The sequence below is a fragment of the Pleurodeles waltl genome, chromosome 1_1, assembly GCF_031143425.1.
Source record: "Pleurodeles waltl isolate 20211129_DDA chromosome 1_1, aPleWal1.hap1.20221129, whole genome shotgun sequence".
Taxonomy (NCBI): Eukaryota; Metazoa; Chordata; class Amphibia; order Caudata; family Salamandridae; genus Pleurodeles; species Pleurodeles waltl.
In genome coordinates this window covers 540126155-540143494 of record NC_090436.1, presented here as the reverse complement: position 1 = coordinate 540143494, position 17340 = coordinate 540126155, and the positions used below count along the sequence as shown (strand labels likewise).

At 45.3% G+C, this 17340-nt stretch overlaps 1 protein-coding gene across 2 annotated transcripts in view; it reads left to right on the top strand.

Moving 5' to 3' along the window:
* The window catches only part of LIX1 (limb and CNS expressed 1), a 915486-nt gene that overhangs the window by 391798 nt on the left and 506348 nt on the right, over positions 1 to 17340 (top strand). The window lies entirely within an intron of this gene.

The window sequence follows — 17340 nt, the reverse complement described above, 5'->3', positions numbered from 1 at the left end:
CCAATGTTAGAAATGGGGTTTTTGGTTGGCAGTTAGGTTGCCCTCTGTCCAAGCAAGAACCCTCCCTCTAGTCAGGGTAAGTCACACACAATCCAAAATCAGCCTGTGCTCACCCTCCGGTAGCTTGGCACGAGCAGTCAGGCTTAACTTAGAAGGCAATGTGTAAAGCATTTGTGCAATAAATCATACAACACCATAGCATAACACCACAAAAATACACCACACAGTATTTAGAAAAATATATAATATTTATCTGGGTATCTTCAGGTCAAAACGATCAAAGTTGCAATATGAATTTGTAAAGATATCACTGAAAAGTGATATAAAGTGTCTTAAGTCTTTAGAAAGTAAACAGAGTCTCTTTCAAACACAAAGTACCTGGTTTCTGGTGGAAAATCTCCTCAGAGGGCCACAAAGGAAGAGGTGCGTGGAAAAAGGGTGTGTGCGTCGATTTCTCCCCAGCACACACGGACTTGCGTCGTTATTTTCCACGCGGGGAAGTCGGGTGTCGTTTTCCGGCGCGCGGACAGTCTCTTTCTGTGGGTCGCGGGGATTACCAGATGTCCCGGGTCTGTGCGTGGATTTTCCTGCTTGTTTTCCGGCTGCGCGTCGTTCTGCGGGGCTGCGCGTCGAAGTTTCGATCTCACGGCAGGCGTCGCGTCGATTTCTCCTGCGGAGTCGGGCGGCGTTGTCCTTGCGAGGCCGTGCGTCAAAGTTTTGATCTCACGGCAGGCGTTGCGTCGATTTCTTCTGCGGAGTCGGGCGGCGGTGTCCTTGCGAGGCCGTGCGTCAAAGTTTGGATCTCACGGCAGGCGTCGCTTCGATTTCTCCCGGGAAGTCGGGCGGCGTTGTCCTTGCGAGGCCGTGCGTCAAAGTTTCGGTCGTCCCGAAGGCGTCACGTTGATCAGCGTCGGTGTGCGGCGTTTTTCTTGCCGCGGAACAAGCTGTGCGTCAAAAAGTTCGGCGCATGGAGCGTCCAAGAGGAAGAGTGAAGTCTTTTTGGTCCTGAGACTTCAGGGAACAGGAGGCAAGCTCTATCCAAGCCCTTGGAGAGCACTTTTACAGCCAGGCAAGAGTTCAGCAAGGCAGCAGGCCAACAGCAAGGCAGCAGTCCTTTGTAGAAAAGCAGACAGGTGAGTCCTTTGAGCAGCCAGGCAGTTCTTCTTGGCAGGATGTCGTTTCTGGTTCAGGTTTCTTCTCCAGCAAGTGTCTGATGAGGCAGGGCAGAGGCCCTGTTTTATACTAAGTTGTGCCTTTGAAGTGGGGGTGACTTCAAAGAGTCTCTAAGAAATGCACCAAGTTCCCTTTCAGCTCAATCCTGTCTGCCAGAGTCCCAGTAGGGGGTGTGGCAGTCCTTTGTGTGAGGGCAGGCCCTCCACCCTCCCAGCCCAGGAAGACCCATTCAAAATGCAGATGTATGCAAGTGAGGCTGAGTACCCTGTGTTTGGGGTGTGTCTGAGTGAATGCACAAGAAGCTGTCAACTAAACCTAGCCAGACGTGGATTGAAGGGCACAACAAGATTTTAGTGCAAAGAAATGCTCACTTTCTAAAAGTGGCATTTCTAGAATAGTAATATTAAATCCGACTTCACCAGTCAGCAGGATTTTGTATTACCATTCTGGCCATACTAAATATGACCTTCCTGCTCCTTTCAGATCAGAAGCTGCCACTTCAACAGTGTATGAGGGCAGCCCCAATGTTAGCCTATGAAAGGAGCAGGCCTCACAGTAGTGTAAAAACGAATTTAGGAGTTTCACACTACCAGGACATATAACTACACAGGTACATGTCCTGCCTTTTACCTACACAGTACCCTGCTCTAGGGGTTACCTAGGGCAACATTAGGGATGACTTATATGTAGTAAAAGGGGAGTTCTAGGCTTGGCAAGTACTTTTAAATGCCAAGTCGAAGTGGCAGTGAAACTGCACACACAGGCCTTGCAATGGCAGGCCTGAGACAGGGTTAAGGGCCTACTGAGGTGGGTGGCACAACCAGTGCTGCAGGCCCACTAGTAGCATTTAATCTACCTGCCCTAGGCACATGTAGTGCACTCTACCAGGGACTTACAAGTAAATTAAATAGTCAATCATGGATAAACCAATCAGTAGTACAATTTACCCAGAGAGCATATGCACTTTAGCACTGGTTAGCAGTGGTAAAGTGCCCAGAGGTCAAAAGCCAACAACAACAGGTCAGAAAAAATAGGAGGAAGGAGGCAAAAAGTTTGAGGATGTCCCTGTCAAAAAGCCAGGTCCAACAACTATGTTTCTCACAAATGCTGTTTTCATTGTGGTGTCCTCTAAGGGCTGTTCCAAGCATTACAATCTAAAGCCAAACGTTTATTTCTGATGGAGGTTTTTATTGGGTTTATATAATAATTGTATATGTTTTATTAATCTCTCCTTATTGCAATTATGATCATGATTCAGGCCAAGTTAACATCCATTATACTGTGACTTAACACTCTGGATAAGTCTGGGTGATGCTTCTAGTTTATTTCTTTCGTTACTCCTCTGTGGCTGTCTTGTTTTGGGAATTGTGTTAGCCAACCAGCAACTCTGATGGTGGGGTAAAGAAAGTGGTATTCTATTGGAATTAGCATATAAGATTTAAATTATGATGCTTAATGGCAGCATTTTCATTTTTGCGTGCAGATAGAGGAAGAAGGTAAATGGAAGTGCTGTAGTTATATGCAGGGCCACTGGAATTATGCGGCAGGAAAAGACAAAATTACAAGGCAGGGTTGACCAATTTATGTGGCAAGAAAAGTCCAGTTATGAATTTACAACGCCAATAGCTCTAACTCAAGCAAATGTGAGACCCATTGCAAATGCTTGTTTCTTAATTTCAAATTCCTTTTTCAGAATATAAAGTTTGTGGGATCGGGTAGAAATCTACTGTAAGAACTTTCTTGTGAAAATGGTGTCTGTTCTATCATAATGATAAAATTTGTTTTGTAATGGTCATCATTCCACACTTCTTTCATTTATAAGCGCTGTGAAAGCAGATGTTACTATGCTCTCATTTATAGTGCTCAGTTTAGAAGCCTGAAAGGAAGAAAGGCTGAGATGGCCTACTGGGGGCCAAAGTCGTGATCGTGAGTTCACCTCATTGGTCAAAGACGAATGTTTACGTCACTGAGGTAATGCTAATAGAGCTCTCCTGTTATAATTCCCTTCATAATGCAGTACTGAGGTCATACATTTACTGTAATCAACTTTGGAAGATGTACCAGGGTATATCTGGCATTTTAGCTCGACACCCAGTGCTGGATGACAAGTTGGAAACAACTTGCTCTGTAGAAGGTTTTTTGCATTTGCGTGTCCAGGAACCTTTGTTGAGACTTTATGAACCGTCTCTTTTTGAGAAGAGTCTACCTATTACAGAATCCCTCGACAATGGCAAGAGAAAAGAAGGATGTGGAAATATATTAAAGAAGCCGAGCCATTCAATGTTGGTCTTCTTTCCTTTTTGTGCAGTATTTTTATTATAGAAGCAAAGGGTAACTTTGCTATTAAATAATGACATTCACTCCTAGAACGCCTCATACGGCGCCCCCTCCCTCCAGACACCTCCTTTATTATGTCCGAGTCTCCCATTCTACACGACGTCGTCGGGATCGGACCACACAGAGATCTCTGAACGAGTGTCTGCTGAATACAGAGGCTCCTGCCAAAATGCGTACACATGAGGTGCCAGACTGAGGGCCTGCTGGGCGATGACGGCCTGTGGCTTGGAAGCAGGAGGCCTGCAGTGCAGATTGTGAAGACACAGATAGGCAGGCTGAATACACTGCTTCGGAGGCTTTTTCTACAAAGCAGGGGAGAGCATCAGCCAACTGTTCCCAGAGAAGGAAAAGCAGGAAGTTCCAAAACCGTAATTAACATCTGTCATGTTCCTGCAAGCGATGTGAAAATATGAAATAAAATTATAATATGAAATTTAGAAGATACTTAAGAGCACCTCCGTTTATAAAGTGGGATGCCTCTTGATGTCTATTGATTAGTGCTGCACTGTAGCAATATTGGCCTTTTCTGTGCGTTCTTTCTTTCTATCAATCAATCAATCAATCAATCAATCAATCACGGCATTTATACAGCGCGCTACTCACCCGTGAGGGTCTCAAGGCGCTAGGGAGGGAGGGGGTCACTGCTGCTCGAAGAGCCAGGTCTTGAGATGCCTCCGGAAGGCGAGGTGGTCCTGGGTGGTCCTGAGGTGGGCGGGGAGGAAATTCCACATCTTGGCCGCCAGGTAGGAGAAGGATTTCCCCCCTGCGTTGGTTCGGTGGATGCGAGGGACGGTGGCGAGAGCGAGGCTGGTGGAGCGAAGCTGGTGGGTGGGCGTGTAGAAGGTGAGGCGACGGTTGAGGTATTCAGGTCCCTTGTTGTGGAGGGCTTTGTGTGCGTGGGTGAGGAGCCTGAAGGTGATCCTTTTGTTGACGGGTAGCCAGTGCAGGTGTCTCAGGTGGGCGGATATGTGGCTGTGGCGGGGTACGTCGAGGATGAGGCGTGGCGAGGCGTTTTGTATGCGCTGAAGACGTTTCTGAAGTTTTTCAGTGGTTCCTGCGTATAGGGTTTCCGTAGTCCAGGCGGCTTGTGACGAGGGCGTGGGTCACAGTTCTTCTGGTGTCGGCGGAGATCCAGCGGAAGATCTTTCGGAGCATGCAAAGTGTGAGGAAGCAAGAGGACGAGACGGCGTTGACTTGCTTGGTCATGGTGAGAAGGGGGTCCAGGATGAATCTGAGGTTGCGTGCGTGGTCTGAGGGGGTCGGTGCGGTGCCCAGGGCCGCGGGCCACCAGGAGTCGTCCCAGGCGGACGGGGAGTTACCGAGGATGAGGATTTCCGTCTTGTCTGAGTTCAGCTTCAGGCGGCTGAGTTTCATCCATTCTGCGACGTCTTTCATTCCGTCATGCAAGTTGGTTTTGGCGTTGGCTGGGTCTTTGGTGAGGGAGAGTATCATTTGGGTGTCGTCGGCGTAGGAGATGATGTTGATGTTGTATTTGCATGCGATGTCGGCGAGGGGGCTCATATAGACATTGAAGAGAGTAGGGCTGAGCGAGGAGCCTTGTGGGATGCCGCAGATGATCTCAGTGGGTTCCGAGCGGAAAGGCGGGAGGTAGACTCTTTGAGAATGGTCCGAGAGGAAAGAGATGATCCAGTCCAGGGCCTGTCCTAGGATACCGGCGAAGCGGAGGCGGGTTATTAGGGTGCGGTGGCAGATAGTGTCGAAAGCAGCCGATAGGTCGAGGAGGATAAGGGCGGTTGTTTCTCCGTTGTCCAGAAGGGTTCGGATGTCGTCGGTGACTGCGATGAGGGCGGTTTCCGTGCTGTGGTTGGGCCGGAAACCGGACTGGGAGGGGTCCAGCAGGTTATTGTCTTCAAGGAAGTTGGTCAGTTGTTTGTTGACGGTCTTCTCGATGACTTTGGCCGGGAAGGGGAGGAGCGAGATGGGGCGGAAGTTCTTCAGGTCGTTTGGGTCCGCTGTAGGTTTTTTCTGGAGGGCGTTGCCTTTCGCGATTGTAGAATTCTAGAATTGTGCCTCCCCTCAACAATTGTTCCTTTTTATGGACTGACCTTTGCAGCATTAGGATTCTGGGCACTATAAATCTGTTATTTAGTCTCACAGTGCATGTGCTTTTTTCATGAAAATGTGGGATTAAAAATGGTTGCCTCCATTTGGTGCATTTGACTTTTCATTAAGGTCAAGGTAAGTCGATGCACCAATGTTGTGGAAGTTAAATGTGATATGTGGGCTGCATAATATATATACACCACCAGCAGATATGACGAAAATGAATGACTTTAGAGCTCACTATTGTGTTCTAGCTGGCTGGCTGCAATTATAAATAAAACCAGTGCAGTAACAATCGACGAGGAAAAGCTCTCTGTCGGATAGAAAGCCTACCTGTGTACATTAGATTGGCCACACTTAGGTATGCCCTGTAAGCCGATAGGACATAAAAGAAAAGGCATGACACAAATGTCAGGAGGAGTGGCCCTGACTACACTTGGCGTCTGGAAGCCTGTCCTAGTGACTTGGGGCCGTAAGACAGACCAGGAGGGACTTACCCAGCATCAAGCAATATTAAGACTTGGTCATATCATTTTTCTGATTTCTGGAGGCTCTCAGCAAGGCAGAAAAGATCTTCAAGGAAGAGGCGACCTAGTTGGCTACATACTGCAAGTTTAAACTATTTTAACCTGTTGTACAAAGCTATGGTGAAACGGCTCCAGAGCCTCGGAGACCTCATTGGCTTTTAGCATTTCTCTTATCCAACTGACGAAATAAATGGAAGTATTTTGAGCACAATAGCTCTTGTCTTTCAAGTAATGAACCCCTCCATCTCTTTAAGTGAATATTTTGCTGGGAGTTCTCAGTTATTATCAACTGTGATTGATTATATAATTGTGGTTTTGCAGCATATGTTAGTTTTGTGGCGATTTTTTTCTTTAAGGATGAGTTGTTTCAAACCACATTTATATATATTTGCACTTTGGGATATTTATTTTTAAACATGCTGTTAGGTTTGTTTTACATAACAGCATGCACCTGCTTTGAATGCTGTTGTCCTGCAGAGACTGCTAAAAAGAAACTTTCTGCAGCAGAAATTAAACAACTGTAGGACATTCAAAGCAAGTAAGGTTAATCTAAAATGATAAAGGATTCAGTTCCTTTTATTCGACAGGACCGTTCTATGCTGAAACCCCTTGTTCCTTACCGTAAGGCAAGGTCATAGATTATATTGACTGAATCCTTTGTAGATGTGACACATATGCACACATATTGCAAATAAATGCTTACCAGTGTGTTTACTAGCAGGTTGGCCTATCGGTAAAACCAAAGATCTCAGATTCATTCAGTTTGTCTGTATGCCCTTATTGTTTATTTACAGCGGAAAAACGACAAAACACGAGTTGGCTGCATCTGCTTTTTGACTTCATGATAAAGAATATTTAGCACGGATGAAGATGGATGCTTTTCTTTACACTGGTGTCTCGGTTTCAGATTTTTTGTCTGCACACGGTGTATAAGAATTTGCCCCAATCTTCTGAGCAAGTGGAGTTTCTCCTGTGATTATTTTCAGGATTTTCCTTTCCCTTTCAGCAATGGAATGCCATTCCATTACCATGACTGATTGCCATGTTGGCCTTACCCATTTGTATGTCATGCGCATCCAGGGACAAAAACTAGCATTTTGTCTCTGACGGTGGTGGTCCTATACTTTGCTGAATATAGTCCATATAGTTCACTTCCTATAGAAATATGTGGCATTATGTAATTTTTTTTATTTTGCTTTGACATGTGTAGGAAATCGAGTTATTGGTTGAAGGGGTGGAAACTGACACTCAAGCAACAAGTACAGTCCTAGTCAGTGCAACCACAAAAGTCACTAAATTAACCTACACTTAACCTTCTGGTAGCTTGGCACAAAAACATTTAGGCTTAACTTAGACACCATGTGTAAAGTATTTATTCAGCACAGAAAAAGAAATAAAGTGAAAACATAACACAAGAAATATTTCAAAGCAGTGTAGAACAATAGAGTGAATTGTAATAAACAAATTGATACAAGAATAACAAAAATTCAATCAGTGGAAGTGGAGATATTAAATTTTTAATTTTTTAGTGAAAATGGCGCTGAAAAAGCACAAAGCACCACTTGTGGTCATCTGGTCATGCTAGACAGAAAGTCAAGAGTTCAGGCCAACAGTGATGGTGAGTGGGTCACATAAAAGGGCCAGGTTAATCCTGCTTGAGAGTTAACTTCTCAAGTGCACCAAAAAGAGTTCCACTTGCATTGGAGGAGGCCACTAGGAGCAGGTGGAGCTTCACAGACAGTCATTGCTGTAACAGGAAGAGCAGGTCTGGCATTGCGGACGGTTATCACTATGACATGAAGAGCCTGTCAAACTTCATGGACGGTCATTGCGGTAGCTTCATGTTGGCAGTTGCCATGGGCTATCAGAGCTGTAGGGGGTGAGGTGCAGCTTTGCATTGCTGATCACCATGGGCATTTGCTGTTTGTGTGAAGAGCAGACCTCACCAGAACTTCGCATTGGCAGTTGTTGTGGACACCCGAGTCTTGGTGCAAACAGACCTGTTTGAGGAGATCAAACTTCAGGATTTTCACTGTTTCTTTTTAGGAGTAGCTTCTAATGATAACAGCCAAGGGTCCACATCTGGGGGCATCTCTTGGTTATCGGGAGTGACTCTAGCAGAGGTCAGCAGCAGGGATCAAACAGTTCCAGTTACTTGCCCAGTTACATGTCCAATTGCAGATCTAGTGGCAGCAGGTCAGCTGGGCAGTTATAGAGAGGCCACTGAAGCTTGTGTTTTCCTGTAGCTCACACCGGAGGTCAGCCAAATGAAGCTTAGAATCACCCTGAGTAGCCTGGGATGAAGACAAGCAGGTCCAATCTTCCTTCTCTGACAGCAATGCAGTCTTTTGAGCAGCAGATCAGTCCTTCTTCTGAATCTTCCATAGGTTCAAGAGTATTCTGTTGAGTGGCTCCTGAGTTCCCATATTTATACCTATTTACAGCCTTTGTGAGTGTGGGAGGGTCTCCATGTTCTACCCCCCACATGTTGTTCTGGAAAGTTCTACCCCTTCCCTTTCAAGGCTCCAAACTATCTGGGGGTGACAAAAGGCAGACTAGGCTTGGCGTCTGGTACCTTTGTGTGTGCAGAAGGCAAAGTCCTCTGAAGTGTAAGTGGAGCTGGGTACAGCCCCTCCCCAGTCATCCTGCCAGGGTGGCGCATCCTGTCAGCACCTAGGCCTCCTTTGTGTTACTGTTTGGAAGCCATACACAAACACCAACAGCAGAGCCATTCACATTCATGTGATCAATGACACTGGCAGAAGCCACAGACTGTGTGGGACAAGAAATGCTAACTTTCTAAAAGTGGCATTTTTATAGTTTCAACTTAAAATCCAACTTCACCATTAAATAGAGTTTTAAGTTGCTATTCATTTGAGTGTAAACAGCATATTTCTATCTTTACCCAATCTACAGTTAGGACTTATTAAATATGATAAAATAACCCATCGTTACTCAGTGGGAGAGCTAGCTCTTGCAACATTGAAAACCGTCTTTAGGAGCTTTCACTGTCAGGAAATGTAAAACTTGGGTACGTGTCCGACTTTCAAATACAATGCACCCTTCCCATGAGCTTTTACAGCCTACCTTAGGGGAGACATGGACAAATTAAAAAGGAAGGCTTAGGCCTGGCAAAATCATTAATTTGCCAGGTCAAAATGCCAGTTTAAAACTTCTCTACAGGCTGCTGTAGCAGGCCTAAGACATATTTTAAAGGACTACTTTCTGTATGCTGCAGACCCTCAGACCACTACTAGCATTTAATTATCAGCCCCTGGGTACATGTAGTACTGTTTACTAGGGACTTACAAGTGAGTTCAATATGCAAATTAGGTGTAGGAAGCTGACTCTCTATATGGTGTACTAAAAATAAGTACACCATGCAGAGAGTCCAGTGGATCCCCAATGGGTTTGCAGAGGCAAAAGTAGATAGGACTAATGCGCTATTTTGTGTTAGTGTGGGCGAGCAGTTAGGCTTAACTGCGGATAGTACTAAGCATTTTTGTTCTCACAGAGGCAATAAATGAGACACTCTCAAAGAATAAATATGAGACCAATTTAGAAAAATAACAATTCTCTTTATATATGTTTCAAACCCAAGAACTTCATAATCCGGTAAGTAGAGTTTTAAGCATAAATACTTTGCAGTTTCAGAAATCAACACAAGACAATTTTCAGAATTCTCTCAATGTTATCCTATGGAGAAAAACGATTTTCAGCAAACACAGGGTTAACAACAATTTAAAAGGTCGAGCTCAGGGAGAAAAGTTAAGTACTGGGCATTGATCAGAACCTCACCAACCGGTCACACCGAGCAGCACTGGGGCAGCCAGGTCCAGGGTTGCAGTAAGGTGTTGGGTGCCCATTGGTTCACTATGAGAATTGGACCTCGTGACAAACAGGCTGCATGCTCTGGCTAGGAAGCCAGTCAGAGACAACAGGCAGGTAGGTAGTGGACTTTGGGTGCTCAGTGAAATAGGTGTACCTTTGATTCTTTTCTCCAGGGGCAACGGATGCAGGCGTGTCCTTAGGCATCAGGTTTTATCATCCAGGAACACTCGCAGTCAGCTGGTCCTGTGTGTTCAATCGATCAATCAATCAATCAGTACTTGTAAAGTGCAGCTTATCACCTGTGGGGTCTTCAAGGTGCTGTTGTGGGCATGCTGATCAATCGAATAGCCAGGTCTTGAGCTCCTTCCTGAATTGCTGCAGTGATGCAGCCTGTCTGAGGTTAAGTGGGAGAGTATTCCATGTCCGGGCTGCGAGATAGGTGAAGGATCTGCCTCCTGCCATGCTTTTCCTGATTCTGGGGATGGCAGTGAGAGTGAGATAGAAGGATCAGAGTTGCCTGGTGGGGATGTAGAAGGTCAGGTGGTGGTTGAGGTAGTCTGGTCCAATGTTGTGAAGTGCCTTGTAGGTGCAAATCAGTAGCTTGAAGGTGATGCGTTTGTCAGTCAGGAATCAGTTCAGGTCTCTGAGGTCAGCGGAGATTTGGCTGTGGTGGGGGATGTCTAGAATGAGTCTGGCTGCTCCGTTCTGTATTCTCTGCATCCTTGCTTGTAGCTTCTTTGTTATGCCTGCCTAGAGTTGATTGCCATAGTCCAATTTGCTGCTGACTAGAGCATGGGTGACCATCCTTCTAGTCTCGGTGGGGATCCACTTGAAGATCTTCCAAAGGAGATGCTGGGTGTGGAAACAGGCTGATGAGACAGCATTGACTTGATGGGTCATGGAAAGTGTGGAGTCCAGGATTATGCCCAGTTTGCGTGTGTGGTCGGTCGGGTATTGAGGCTGCAGGTGTTGTCGGGGAGTCCGGCAGGGGTGGATGCAGGGGGTGGGCTCAAGCTCTTAGGAACCAGGGATGTTGTTGCCTCCAGTGACCCACCTCAGATGAGGTCTGGGGTGATGGGTGTAGTCTTTGCTGGAGGTGTTGGGTTTTCTCTCACCACAAGGCTACAGGAGAGGAAGCCTGCATGCAGAGGCTGCAGGCATCTTGAGTGAGTCTAAGATGAGTGAGACTATACTGGACTCAGTCTCAAGGCAGCTGTGGAACCTAGTTGGCACCATTGGTTGGCTTCACCTCAGGTTGTGGACATCGGGTGCAGTGGTAATTTCAGGTGTCGGGTCTCTGGTGTTCCAGCAGCTACAGAGTCATTTCCTTGAGGATTTTGCTGCAGAGCAGGTCCACAGCTCACACGAGACTTGAGTCTTTATGGAAGGCAGGAGGAGTCAGCGTCTTGGGCAGAGTCCTTTGAGGCCAGCAGGCAGTCAGGCATGGTCAGCTGCTTTTTTTTCCTCTTCTGCGGGCGCAACTGTTCTTTGTCCTCATCTTTTTATGTCATCAGGATCTGAGTTCTTAGGTTCAGGGGTGCTATCTAAAAACTCGGTGTAGGGGTGTTACAGGGAATGCCAGGCGGTAGCCAATGGGATGTACACCTTTAGGGTGACTACACACTTTCTATGACCACTTCTTCTGGGAAGTGGGCATTACCCTAATCTTAGTGGCCTAACTCCCTCCAAACAAGATCATGGAATTTAAAAAGTAGTTTCCTCTTCAGCTTACCCATTATAGGGGTGGGACTGGCATGAAGTAGACACACCTCCTAATCTGCCTACGTTTCCCACCTGTGGCTGCCAAAAGTGTGGTCTGACAGAGGGGTCGGTCATCTCCACCATCTGGAGCGACCTGAGTCACATTACAAAGGCAGTTAGACCTTTGAAACTTCCTGTCCTGGAATGTTCATCCTACCTGTTTGAGATGGTAACAACTCCGCCCAGTGCAGGCTTTTGATTCAGGCCCTCAAGAGTGCTGGCTCTCACCTTGTGGGGAGGACAGAAATACACCTGTGGTGGCTGAACCCATCAGGACCAGTCAGTCATCAAACTAGTAGCTGGTAGGTTTTCGCATTTATTAATAAATCCATCACTGGATTCAGTGAGTGTTTATTATTCTGAGATGTTTGATACCAAACATCTCAGGATTCAGGGAGGCCATCATGTAGCTGGGGAACTGATAATGACCAGTATCTAGCACATGCATTTAAAATGGTTTCCCTGTTCACTTACTATGTATCAGAATTGACAAGACATAGCAGGGGTATATCTGCTCATGTATATATGCTCTCATAGGCTCCATAATGCACCCTGCTTTAGAGGTGACTTACACCTGGCACATGTAGTGATAGGGAATCTGTCACACAGGGGTGTGTGACAGGTCATGTTTTCATTTTAGCCTGCACCAACGCATGCAGTTTGCAATGGCAGCACTGTGTGGGTTTGGTGAGGGGTCGCTGGGGGTGGTACAACTGGTGCTGCAATCCTCAGGGATATTCCTTAGTACCCTAGGTATCAGCGGTACCATTTACTAGGGACTTACAGTGGTTGCTAAAGTGTGTGCCAACTGTGCAGAACAGCTGTGCAGTTTTGGGGAAAGAGATATGGTTCTGGGGAGCTGGTTAGCAGGGACCGAGTGTACCATCAGTCAAAGCCACACCAGAAACCAGGCAAAAAGTGGGGGCTAACCATGCCACAAAGGGTGCTTTCCTACAGTAGGCCAATTTTACCATCTTTGAAGGAGAGTGCGCAAGCACTTTAGTGGTGTTCTGCTGGCGGTAGCAGCGCCCGGTCCCTTCTCCTACCGGAGGACCCCCTGACTACAGGTAAGTCAGGTCTCCGACAGGGGAGGAGGTGTTGTGTGTATGGGGATATGTGAATGTTTGTATGTTGCCTGATGAATGTGTGTGTGCATGTATGGAGGTGTGAGTGCGTGTCTGTTGTGTTATATGAATGCATGGATGTGTGTGTGAATGGATGTATGCATGCGTGGATGCATGTTGGAATGGGTTTGTGTATGCATGTGTGTGAAGGGGGCGTGAATGTAGGGGATGGGGGGATCTGGAGAGGTGGGGGTGGGGGTTAACTGGAGTGGAAGGGGGGATACCCCTATCAGTGACAGGGATGGAATTCCCTGTCACTGATATGACCTACCGCCATGGTTTTCGTGGCATTACTAACACCACGAAAACCATGGCGGTAGGCGGGGTCATAGTCCCCCAGGCGGTACAATGACGGCCACCGGGCTGGAGATTGATATCTCCAGCCTGGCGGCTGTTAAAGCCGTGGTGGTTGGTCATAATATGGCGGTAAGTACTGCCAGCCTGTTGGCGGTACTTACCGTCATATTACCACCGACTGCCGGGGTCGTAGTGATCTCCATAGTGTCATTCCAGTTTCAACATTAAAAGATTTAGCAATTATTTTTGTAAATATTTACCCTCAACCCCCACTGCACCCCACTCCTCTGTTGCACCCTGGCACCTCCCTGCTTTGGCTCCCTTCCTTAGTCATTAGGGCAAGCGTAGGCATTCGACCTTGTGTATACTTTTAGTATACTTCTTCTGGCTTAAAGCAATTTCATTTGTTGGTTACAGTGTCCTTTAAAACTTCTGGCTCGGTAGTGGTGAGCTCTGCCGTTTTGTCCCTCCTTTTTCTGTTTCAAAGCAGTGACCAACTACTATATTACTCCACTTTGTTTTCTTTATCTGTTGCTGTGACTGACTATTTTTTTATTTCTGTGGTGCTCCCCTTTCACTGAAGGTGTTTTAGGCTGTTAGCTGCCTGTGTTTTATTACAGCATTTCATTCCTCCAATCTCCTTCCATGTCGCTGACATTTGTTTTGGCTTTCTTCCAGGGCTGCTTTCCTTGTTTATCTTTGGCCCCTAAAATAAGCTTATTTTACAAAAGAAACACCCAGTCGTTTAGCTCACTGCTTATGAAAGCCACAATATGCCCTTTCTGGTAGACTGTAGCTAAACCTAGAAGCACTGCTGTGAAACTTGCTTAGCCTCACATCATATTGTGAGTATTTCTCTCCAGGGCCCCTCCCTGCCAGCACTCACGAGGTCGCACACAGGGCATTGCTTATCTCCTTTAATGGGGACATAAATCTTCTCAGGCTGCTCTGCTCCTTGAAATGCAGGCAGGAATGCTTGCAAGACTTTTCATTCGGTTAAAATAAAAAGAAAATACTTTTCCATTATTATTTTTACAATTTCTGTTCAGACGTTTACACAACGCAAGGTAGTGCAGTCATCTTCTCATCTCTCCTCAAGGGCTTGTGATTTCTGATGTCAGTAGGCACCAGTGACCACCAAAACATGACAGAAAAAGATGAAATTATGAGACAGGTTTAACCAATTTATTTGGCAAGAAAAGTGCAGTTCTAAATTTACAATGCCAATAGCTTTAACTCAAGAAAATGCGAGACCAATTGCATTGCAAATGCTTGCTTTTATTTTACTTTTGGGCAACTGCCACACTATCACACTATTCATCTTAAAATGAATTTCGGCCCATTTTAAGATGTCTTCATGCCAGCCCGCCCCTACCCACTTGTCATCTGTTCCTGCTCCTCTCCAAATTCATCTGTTATTTTTCTACATACATTTATATAAAAACTGTCCTGTTGACGGGTGTCTACCTTAAAATAGATTTTTATCCATTTCAAGATGTCTGACTGCCATTCGCAGGGTGTAACTGAGGCACTGGCAGAATGATCGGGGTCTTGTGATGCACTTATTCTGTGAGTGCAAGCTACGGAAGCCTTTGTGGCTGTGATCCTGTATGTGCTGCAGTTATGGTGGCAGAGATATTAGTTATCATAACGCTGTGGATTTCTGATATAAAAAAATTACATTGGCGAAGCCAAAGGGTTTTCACTGCCAAAACCTACAGGCTTTGCCAATGCATGAATCCCTCAGTGGCTCGGAATAACAGGGAGATGCAAAGAAGTTAGGATATGGATTCATGCCCTGTCTGCAACTTCCACTGTTGCTTAGGAAATTAATATATTTGTAAAAATATTGAGGATTCATGCTCCCATATGGGCTTTAATATGTGGCTTGCCTGCTGAGTAGATATCATGCTGCTTGCTCCAGTTTAGAAAAAATACACCCTCTCAGGGGATAACAGCGTTTCCCCACGTTTTGCAGAAATGAGAAGGTCTTTTCATAGAAATGACTTTAAAATGTTGCTTTCCCGATATGGCACAGTGGCCAGAAGTCTTCTGCACCCAAACGATGCACTCACCCATTCATTTGCCTGTGCACAACAGAGAAAAGGGCTTAGTGGGTCGAAGCTTGCAGTTGTTTTCGAATTCGCACAGTGAGGCTACTTACCCAGGTGAATAATGTTGGCTGTGAAGCATCAAAACTGATTTGGTGATGACACATGTCTGGGTACACCTTAATACGGTGGAGAGGAAGTCATTGTGTTCTCAGTTCTTTGATTTACCAGATGCAAGTTATTACGGGAACAAGTGGATTTGTTGGCTTCCTTCTCCTTCCTTTGGAATGATTAATTACTCTAGGCAGAAGTAAAAGTATGGGATAGACAGAGACCGATACATTGGCTGTGCCGAATCTGTGAGTATGTGGATCAGATAACTATTTTTCAGAAACGCAGGTACTTTTAAAGGCTCTTTGTTTCTGCAGACCCTTACAGACTTATAAAATGCTAGATTGGGGGAGGCGTTGTGTAGATTACCTTGCATACGTGCCGGCAGTGCTGAAATTAATGTCCGTGTGCACCCATTTTTGATTTAGGTTGGTATTAAAATGTGTATTTGTTGTTCCGTTAGCTTACTACCATTTTCGTATTATTTCGATTAGGGGAGAATTACATTGAAAAAATAATTGCAAGAGTTATTGTTTTTTTCCTCTTTTCATTTAAATAGCTCTTTCATAAAATGAGTGGTCAGTATGAGAATGCGGAGAATATCCTGTGCTCTCATGGCACATTTTTTATGGGGACAGTGCTGAAAGCTGAAATTAATATCCTTGCTATTAATCCATGCTAACAGTACTAGGAAGTGGAATACCGCAGACCTATCCGGTGGACCTGGACGTTACAGCTCAAGGTCTTCTTCTGGCATACCCGCGTGAGCGGGCAGCACAATCTTTGCAGGAACTTACCATTGGGGGAGCATATACGCTCAGGTTGTTAGCCACGTACAAGTTGGTCTCGGTCTGGGTCCCCATCAGATGCCCCTTGAACTGAAGTTTCCTTTCTGCGTTTTCAACGCTATTGCTGTGTGCCTGCTCTTCTTTTTAACGTGTTGTTAGCTCCAGGATGACAGAAATCTACTGACAGTATCTGATGATAATATTTTTAAAGATCTGCACCGTTGTCGTTTTGGGGAGCTTGCCTGACTCATGTTTGTGTATTAGGTCTAGTCACTGGCCTGGCAGCTACATGCTCCTTTAAATATTGATTAGTTTGTGTACAGAATGTGAAATAATACGTTTTATTGCTTCTAAGTATTTGAAATGTATTCAGATATATACTCAAGTTCTGCTCTGTGTGCATGTTCGGTGTGGCTATCCAAGCCACAAAAACATTGGCAGTGGAAATAGGTCTCACTCCTGCAACAGATTGGCTTTTCATGTCTCACGTTCTCATGCTTTTGGTTATTGAGTTGTACTGTTTCACCTTAATTGAACTTACGTTATTCATTATATAAAGAAGTTTGTCAATCAGGCCATCTAACTCCTTCTTGATAGTTGCCATGTACTGATGCTTTTATGGTGACTTCCTGGATAACACTGTTTTTTATTTGCCCATTTTCCAATCATTTATGACACTTATCTTATTATGCCACCATAGGTTGTACGAAACTATAAAACATCTAACCTGCTTATAAGATGAAGCACTTAAACCTGCTTTGCCAGACAGATTGATAGCATTAAGTCCTCTGCTCTGGGTCTCTTCTCAAAAGTTTGCAACCTTGGTCCTTCAAAAGCAAACTCTACACCTGGAAAACAGAAACAGACCAAGCAAATAAGGAGCGTATGGTTTTCCTGATAATGTGGAGGATAATGACATTCTGAGCATGGTTGCTCAGGGTGGGTAAGAGTTCTCCAACCCCTGCAAAAAACCCTTCTTCTGAAGGGGATAGAATTTTGATTTATGTAGAATTTACAGCATCCAGTTTTTATCAGAAGCAATAAAATCCCCACCCTTCATTACAATGTGGCATTCAAACCTGCTAGAATATAAAAGGTGGAACGTATATGGCATTTACTATAATGGCAGGTTTTGATAGAGTAAACACCAACACCCTCATTTTATATTTCCAAAACTATGAATAGGTGCACCTTATCTCACCTTATGATTTTGGAACCCTAGGGAGTATGATTTTATTGGGTGCAACACATTGTATCTTACGATGACCCACTTGTA